Source organism: Muntiacus reevesi, chromosome X (genome assembly GCF_963930625.1).
Source record: "Muntiacus reevesi chromosome X, mMunRee1.1, whole genome shotgun sequence".
In the NCBI taxonomy this organism is placed as follows: Eukaryota; Metazoa; Chordata; class Mammalia; order Artiodactyla; family Cervidae; genus Muntiacus; species Muntiacus reevesi.
Genome location: NC_089271.1, coordinates 28706677 through 28716312, shown reverse-complemented (window position 1 = coordinate 28716312; position 9636 = coordinate 28706677). Strand labels below are relative to the sequence as shown.

Below are 9636 nucleotides of genomic sequence, written 5' to 3'. Positions count from 1 at the left end.
GTCCTCATCTTGCTTTCTGGGTCTTGGATTAAAGGCTTCTGGGGAAATTCCACATCCCTGCAAACTCTAGAGTCGTGCTTGCTCTGCAATGCTACAGAGAATGAATGGGTCCTTTTCCCAGGAGTGATAGGAGATGGAGAAACCACAGCCAAAAGCAGGAGTCCCAGGACAAGTGGTCATCCATCAGGGAAAAAAAGTACATCAATATATCTCATCAGCTAGGTGACGGTTCTCACGTCATGTCTGTTCTGATAGATTTACTTTCCACAGACATGAGACTATAGGCGTGATATGGAGAACCCCTGGTCTTCAGAGGTTATCTCACAGGGCCAATGCACATGCTAATACTGTCACCGAATATTGTCTCTTTCATTTATCTATGAGTAATGAATAAGGGATTCATATTTCTGGTAGAATATATTTGGTATTCTTACTGCTCTGGCTACACATTCTGATCCACTAGCTTGAGCACAAGGGCATTCTTTTTTATCACCTCGGACAAATTTTGAAGTATTGAGAAAAACATTGAAATAAACCATACAGGGTGGGGACTTTCCTAGTAGTCCAGTGGCTAGTACCCCGGGCTCCCACTGCAGGGGTCCCAGGTTCGAACCCTGGTCAGGGAAGTAGACCCGAAGTGCCACAAACAAGATCCAGCACAGCCAAATAAATAAATAAGAAAAAGGAAATTAAATGTCAATTATTAAAAGTACTTGTTTAAAAGAAAAGACAAGGGTATGTATCACGGTTGGGGAATAAGAACTGTATGTATCCTACAGTAGTTTAGAGCAGGGGTCTAGTCCTAGCTCTGTCATTTACCAGCCTTAAGTAGTTTGGCACAAAACCAAACTCTAACTCTATGAGCCTCGGGCTCTCCACTGCGAAGTGAGTTTTATAAACCCTGCCTTGTCAGACTGGTGGAATATATGTATTTATGGAAAGCATCTAACACAGCACCTGCCTCTGTTGTGAAATTACGGGCAATCGCACTTATTATGATTAACTTGACCTCAGATGTTACATCAGCTGTGTTTCTTTTCTTTCTTTGCATCTATCAGAAACTATCCAGCGTTCTAACTGAAAGAAAAACAAAAATGACCCCACCTCTGCAATCAGCCAAAATTCTGCTTAGCAATGAAACCAAAGTAATATATTCTCTCCACCCCCTCTTCACCCTGGTTCTTTCTTGTTCTTCTTGAGGTAGAGAGCATCTCAGCCTCTTCCACAGAATGACAGCTTCCCTGGAAACTATAATGGAATGGGCCGACTGGGAGTTTCCTTGACTAAACAGTGCCAGTACAGGCATGAAAGACTTCTTTGAAGCAGATGCTCAATTAATGTTTGTGTAAAAGAAGAGCCACAAATAAATCATTTGCTATAATTTATATTCTCAAACATTCTTGAAAACCATAAGCAGATCCAAGTACACATCTTATACATTTACAAAAAAGGAGACTATAATAGAGAGTAAAGCAAACCACAAATTGAAGAACTTTCAGCTATCTCTCTATGTATCTATGTACTGAGCTTCTATTAGTGTGGTGTCTTTCACATTTCTAAGGATATTCTTATCCTAAAGTGATGCTATTCTCATCCGGGATCACAAAATTGATTTGAGGACTTCCAATATGCATTTCCAAAAACAAAATTCCTACTCATGAATTTGACAAACAGCAAAGTGTGTGTGACCCATGTTATTCAAATACTTGTATCATCAACCTCAATACACTTTCTGTTGAAAAAAGAAAGAACTGAAAACTGAGGGGGGGGGGGAAAGTCAACAGGAACACAGGCTGATGACAGGCTTTTCTGACCACAAAGTGAAGAACGGCCTTCAGCCCACGCTAGGGGCGAGATGACTGGCTGGATGTGGCCCTAGTGTTGGCACTGGCCGAGGCAGAAGGGCCAGCACTGGCTGCACCAGAAATGCCAGGCATGGCTGAGGCAGGATGCTCAGCCCGGGCTACAGCAGAAGGGCCATCCCAGACTGAGACAGAAATGCCTGCAGCATCCCAGACAGACATGCCAGCCCTGCCCGAGGCAGAAGTGCTAACACTGGCTACAGCTCTGGCGCTGGTGCTCTCTACTTCCTCTCTGGAAGACTCCTCAAAATGCTCCAGGAAGGTAGCAGGGACCGTATCATTGATCCTGGCCAAAAACTCCAGGACTTTCATCTTGTTGGATTCTATGAGTGCTCTCGGACCCCACAGGAACTCATAGCGAGGGGGATCGCTGCCTGGCACCTGGCGGTACTCCACATACCCTTCCCGCACCAGATCTTATGTGAGGAACTTCCTGGTATCTCCAAAGATGAAGTGCCTTCTTCCATCATAGATGCCCAGATAATTCAGGATCTTCCAGATCTTCTCCTCAGAGAGGCGGTGGCCATTCAGGTAGATGACACCCAGAAGAGGCATCAGAAGACCATTCTTCGGTAGCCCCCGGTCACTTCTCATAGATTCACTGTCGCTGAGCTCTAGGTTGCTCACCAGGATATAAGAGTGACCGTCGGGCCTGACTTCCTTCAGGACCAGGCCAAATACCGTCTCTATGTGCTCAGAGGCTCTCCTGAGGATCTCAGGGAATTGCCCCCTGTACCTTTTATTGATTGCCTTCAGCATTTCTGACCTCTTAATGAGCTCCCTCACCGTATACTTATACAGCATCTTCTGCACCAACACCTGCATCTGCTTGCTCAGAGGATCTGTGTGACGGCTCTCAGCAGCAGCTGAGGCCTGGGAGGAACTTTCACCTCCCTGACCTTGGCCCTCGGCACCGACACCAGCTCTTGAGCGTGCTGTGGCACCAACACCAGCTCTTAAGCGTGCTGCACCACTGACATCGGATCTTAAGCGTGCTGCACCACTGACATCAGATCTTAAGCGTGCTGCACCACTGACATCAGATCTTGAGCGTGCTGCACCACTGACATCAGATCTTGAGCGTGCTGCACCACTGACATCAGATCTTAAGCATGCTGCACCACTGACATCAGATCTTGAGCGTGCTGCAGCACCGACACCATATCTTTTGGGTATAGCACCTGCAGCAGCACTGGCCATGCCTTGGGCTCCCTGAGGCCCCATGGGGGTGCCAGCAGCTGAGGAGCTTGAGGGAGCACTCTCTAAAGCAGGAGGGGAGGAGGAGGTGGTCTCTTCTCCCCTAGATGTGGTGGCTTGATCATGAAGACCCTGGGTCTTAGCCCGGGCCTGTTGATGTTTCCCTTGACCAGGGACCTTACTCTTCTGCCTACGGGGCATGATGGCCGTGGACAGAAACTACAGGCAGGAGTCTGGATCAAAGGACAGGAGATTGGTGCACCTGGAGGATGGAGAATGAGGTGATGTGAGCAACTTAAAATGGGGACATTCCACCTTGACTTTATCAAAGGCCGCCTCTGCAGGTGTCCTTGAGGACACTGCCCGAGGAACCCACAAGGCTCCTGTTTCGTGCTCAGCCTGTCCCCACAGAATCCCACAGAGGAGGAACAGAGGCCTTAGATTTTCCCTCTGCATCCTCTCAGCCCTGCTTTGGATTTACCAGAATTGCGGTCCTCTCAGCTCATCTTTAGTATCACCATGTCAAGCCTTGGCAGAGCCTGGGCACCCTTCCCTCTGCTACTCTGATGCAGACAACTTTAGACCTCCACATTATCCAGAAGCCAAGTGGAGTGATATCTCAGGCCACTTCCCTCCCAGGGGATACCCAGTGCTGAGGGCTCAGTAGGGTTTTTTCTATCCTGAGTTCACTGTGATCACCATTCATGGTCCTTAACTTGGCTCCTTAAAACATTGGGCACCATTCTCCTTTTGCTGACTGGTGGCTGCACCTTCAGACTAGACATTTCCCCTCCCCTAGACTTGGTATAAAGCGGTGAAGTAGATGCTCAACCTCACAGCCCTTCCCTGAGATTTCCTGGGCTCAAATCCAAGGGATGGGATAAATGCACTGAGTACTCACTCAAGTTCCTCAATTGGGCTCCTGGCAGAGAAGCTCCTCTTTCTCCTGAATTGATGCCTGTGAGATAGCAAAAGCCAATGAGCCTGTGTCCCAACAGGAGGAAGTAAGATGACCTTATCTTACCAAGCACAGTCTTCTAAGAACAGGTGCTATTACAGGCAGGTTGATGTCCCTGTGCTCCCACACAGGATCCCAATTCAAGGTCTATAATATCTTTTTGCTTCTCTTTTCTTCTCTCTCTCTTTTCATAATTAAATGTATTTACTATTAATTGGAGGATAATTGCTTTACAGTGTTGTGTTTCTTTCAGCCACACTCAATATGAATCAGCCATAGGTATACTGTATGTCCCCTCCCTCTTGAAGTTCCCTCCCAGCTCCCAGCCCATCCCACTCCTCTAAGCTATCACAGAGCAGCAGGTTTGAGCTCTCTGTGTCATAGGACTAATTCTCACTGGTTATCTATTTTACATACGGTAATGTGTGTGTTTTCAAGGTTACTCTCTCAGTCTGTCCCTCCCTCTCTTTACCCCCACGTCCACAAGCCTGTTCTCTATGTCTGCAACTCCACTGCTGCCTTGCAAATAGATTCATCAGTACCATCTTTCTGAAATTCATGTATATGTGTTAATATACAATATTGGCTTTCCTCTTTCTGACTTAATTCACTCTGCATAGAAAATTAGGACTAAAATTACCTCTTGCAAAGTGGAGCTAAGATGGTGGAGGAATAGGATGGGGAGTCCACTTTCTCAACTACAAATTCATCGAAAGTACATTTGAACGCTGAGCAAACTCCATAATAACTTCTGATCACTAGCAGAGGACATCAGGTGCCCAGAAAAGCAGCCCATTTTCTTCGAAAGGAGGTTGGACAAAATAGAAAAGATAGAAAGAGAGACAAAAGAGTTAGGGACGGAGACCCGTCTCGGGAAGGAAGTCTTAATAGAGGAAGTTCTAAACACCAGGAAACCCTCTCACTTACAGGTATGGGGGAAGTGTTGGAGTTTCAGAGAGCAACCTAACTGGGAGGAAAAATATATAAAACCCACGGATTACATGCCTAAAAGCAACTTTCAGCAGAAAAGTACCCCAGACACTCGCATCCGCCACCAGCTAGTGGGGGCTGAAGGGAGAGGAGCGGGAAGCATTGCTTCTGGTAAGAACCGGGCCTGAATGCCCTGCAGGCAATCGGAAGGAGCTAACCTGAGATGGCAACTTAAACTGTGGGATAGCAAGAGAGAGAGAGAAAATTAACCTGTGAAAAGCCAGTAACTGAAGACACTGCTGGCTGTTGGCAGAACAAAGGAAGGACTGAGCAATTCCGGAGAAGAGCTAACCGGCTGTGGACTGGCCCGTCCCCCGCCGGTGGCAGGAGGCAGGGGGGGAGGGGAAAGGGGCAAACCTGGCCCCAGAGACAGCATCCCCTACCAAACTGCAAATAGGTTTCTAGTCTCCAACCAAAGACTTTCTGAGATCCTGGAGGATTGACATCTGCCGGGAGGGTCGCAGCTAGAGACCAGCTCCCCAGAAGAGACACAAGGCGTGCCAGACAGGCGGAAACTGAGGCTGGGACCGCGGAGGGGAGAAGGTGCACCGCACCCAGGAAGAGTGAGCCCGTCAAGCTCTTGGGTGCCTGAGCTGCTCGGGCTTGGGAAGGCACAAAATGCAGGTGCAACTGAGTCCGAGCTTTTGTGGAGGACCCGAAAACTGGAACCTGAGTGGCTTAGGCCTCGGAAGTGCACGCACCTCAGGGCCCGATCCCTGTAGAGCAACCTGGAGCCTTAGCAGTGTAGCCGGGGAAAGCACACACACCGTGAGCGGGGACAAATCCAGTGTGGCTAGAACACTGCGAGTGCTCCCCACACACGCCAGTGATATGTCGCAGTGCCCCCCTTCCCCATAGCACGACTGAACAAGCGAACCTAAACAAGAGACCACCTCTGCCCGTGTGTGTCAGGGCAGAAATTAGACACTGAAGAGACCTGCAAACAGAAGCCAAATAAACAAAAGGAACCGCTTCAGAAGTGACAGGTGCAACAGATTAAAATCCCTGTAGTTAACACCAACTATACTGGAAGGGGTCTATAGATACTGAGAAGTGTAAGCTGGAAAAAGGAGCTATCTGAAACTGAACCGAACCCACATTGCCCGCAACAGCTCCAAAGAAAATCCTTGATATTTTACTATTTTTTTAATAAAAAAAATTTTTTTTTATTGTTTTTCTTTTCTTTTTTTGGAAATGGCAACCCACTCCAGTATTCTTGCCTGGAGAATCCCATGGGGGGAGTTGCCTGATAGGCTACAGTCCATCGGTTGCAAAGAGTCGGACACGACTGAGTGACTTCACTTTCACTTTCCATTACTCCTCTATTACTCCTTAATTTTCATTTTCATAACCGACTATAACCTTGCAAAAAAAAAGACCCTATTTTTAAAGCAAACTTCATATATATTTCTTAAATTTTTTGTGTTTTTGTTTTTAATATTGTATTTTTAAGAGTCTAACCTCTACTCTAGATTTTTAATCTTTGTTTTCCAGTATTTGATATCAATTTTGGACATTGAAGAATCCAATATTCAGTACCCATTTTTACTCAGGATTGTGATGATTACTCTCTCCCTCGTTTGACTCTCTTTTTTCTCCCCCAGATCACCTCTATTTCCTCCATCCCCCTTCTCTTCTCAATCCAATTCTGTGAATCTCTGTGGGTGTTCTGGGCTACAGAGAACACTTAGGGAACATAGTACTGCGTAGATCTGTCTTTCTCCTCTTGAGTCCCCCTTTATCTCCTCCTGCTCATCTCTATCTCCTTCCTCCCTCTCCTCTTCTTATTGTAACTCTGTGAACCTCTCTGGGTGTCCCTCATGGTGGAGAATCTTATCACCATTAACTTAGAAGTTTTATTATCAGTGCTGTATAGTTGGAGAAGTCTTGAGGCTACTGGAAGAATAAGACTGAAATCCAGAGACAGGAGACTTAAACCCAAAACCTGAGAACACCAGAGAACTCCTGACTACAGGGAACAGTAAGTAATAAGAGATCATTCAAAAGCCTCCATACCTACACTGAAACCAACCACCACCCAAGAGCCAATAAGTGCCAGAGCAAGACATACCACACAAATTCTCCAGCAACACAGGAACATAGCCCTGAGCGTCGACATACAGGCTGCCCAAAGTCACACCAAGCCCATAGACCCATCTCAAAACTCTCTACTGGACACTCCATGGCACTCCAGAGAGAAGAAATCCAGCTCCACATACCAGAATACCGACGCAAACTTCCCTAAACAGGAAACCTTGACAAGCCAATCGTCCAACCACACCCACTGGGAGAAACCTCCACAATAAAAAACAACCACAGACCACCAGAATACAGAAAGGCTACCCCAAACACAGCAATCTAAACAAGATGAAAAGGCAGAGAAATACCCAGCAGGTAAAGGAACATGAAAAATGCCCACCAAGCCAAATAAGAGGAGGAGATAGAGAATCTACCTGAAAAAGAATTTAGAATAATGATAATAAAAATGATCCAAAATCTTGAAAACAGAATGGAGTTACAGATAAATAGCCTGGAGACAAGGATTGAGAAGATGCAAGAAATGTTTCACACGGACCTAGAAGAAATAAAAAAGAGTCAATTAAAAGTGAATAATGCAATAAATGATATAAAAAACACTCAGGAGGGAACAATCAGTAGAATAATAGAGGCAGAAGATAGGGTAAGTGAGGTAGAAGATAAAATGATGGAAATAAGTGAAGCAGAGAGGAAAAAAGAAAAAAGAATCAAAAGAAATGAGGACAACCTCAGGGACCTCTGGGACAATGTGAAATACCCCAACATTCGAATCATAGGAGTCCCAGAAGAAGACGACAAAAAGAAAGGCCATGAGAAAATACTTGAGGAGATAATAGCTGAAAACTTCCCTAAAATGGGGAGGGAAATAGTCACCCAAGTCCAAGAAACCCAGAGTCTGAAACAGGATAAACCCAAGGCGAAACACCCCAAGACACAGTAATCAAATTAACAAAGATCAAACACAAAGAAAAAACATTAAAAGCAGCACAGGAAAAATAACAGATAATACACTAAGGGATTCCCATAAGGATAACAGCTGATCTATCAATAGAATCTCTTCAGACCAGAAAGGAATGGCTGGACATACTTAAAGTAATGAGAGAGAGTAATCTACAACCCAGATTACTGTACCCAGCAAGGATCTCATTCAGATATGAAGGAGAATGCAAAAGCTTTAGAAACAAGCAAAAGCTGAGAGAATTCAGCACCACCAAACCAGCTCTTCAGCAAATGCTAAAGGATCTTCTCTAGACAGGAAACACAGAAAGCTTGTATAAACGTGAACCCAAGACAGCAAAGTAAATGGCAACGGGACCATACCTATCAATAATTACCTTAAATGTAAATGGACTGAATGCCCCAACCAAAAGACAAAGACTGGCTGAATGGATACAAAAACAAGACCCCTATATATGCTGTCTACAAGAGACCCACCTCAAAACAAGGGACACATACAGACTGAGAGTGAAGGGCTGGAAAAAAATATTTCACGCAAATGGAGACCAAAAGAAAGCAGGAGACCCAATACTCTTATCAGATAAAATAGACTTTAAAATAAAGGCTGTGAAGAGAGACAAAGAAGGACACTACATAATGATCAAAGGATCAATCCGAGAAGATATTACACGTATAAATATATATGCACCCAACATGGGAGCACTGCAATATGTAAGGCAAATGCGAATGAGTATGAAAGGGGAAATTAACAATAACACAATAATAGTGGGAGACTTTAATACCCCACTCAAACCTGTGGATAGATCAACTAAACAGAAAATGAACAAGGAAACACAAACTTTAAATGACACAAAGGACCAGCTAGACCTAAGTGATATCTATAGGTAATTTCACTACAGAACAGTCAATTTCACCTTTTTCTCAAGTGCACACGGAACCCTCTCCAGAATAGATCACATCCTGGGCCATAAATCTAGCCTTGGTAAATTCAAAAAAACTGAAATCATTCCAGTCATCATTTCTGACCAAAGTAGAGTAAGATTAGATCTCAATTACAGGGGAAAAAAAAAAAAAACACTAAAAACTCAGACATATGGAGGCTAAATAACACGCTTCTGAATAACCAACAAATCTTAGAAGAAATCAAAAAACAAATCAGAATATGCATAGAAACGAATGAAAATGAAAACACAAGAACCCAAAACCTATGGGACACTGTAAAAGGAGTGCTATGGGGAAGGTTCACAGCAATACAGGCTTACCTCAAGAAACAAAAAAAACAATCTATGTCTACACCTAAAGCAACTAAAGAAGGAAGAAATGAAGAACCCCAGGGTTAGTAGGATAGAAATCTTAAAAATAAGGGCAGAAATAAATGCAAAGAAACTAAAGAGACCATAGCAAAAATCAACAAAGCTAAAAGTTGGTTGTTTGAAAAGATAAACAAAATTGACAAACCAATAGCAAGATTCATTAAGAACCAAAGGGAGAAGAACCAAATCAATAAAATTAGAAACGAAAATGGAGAGATCACAACAGACAACACTGAAATACAAAGGACCATAAGAGACTACTACCAGCAGCTCTATGCCAATAAATTGACAACTTGGAAGAAATGGACACATTCTTAGAAAA

General features: G+C 44.4%; 1 pseudogene; it reads right to left on the bottom strand.

Moving 5' to 3' along the window:
• Positions 1-1844: 1844 nt before the first annotated feature.
• On the bottom strand, positions 1845-3260 carry LOC136153238 (melanoma-associated antigen B2-like; annotated as a pseudogene).
• Between the last annotated feature and the right edge of the window lie 6376 nt (positions 3261-9636).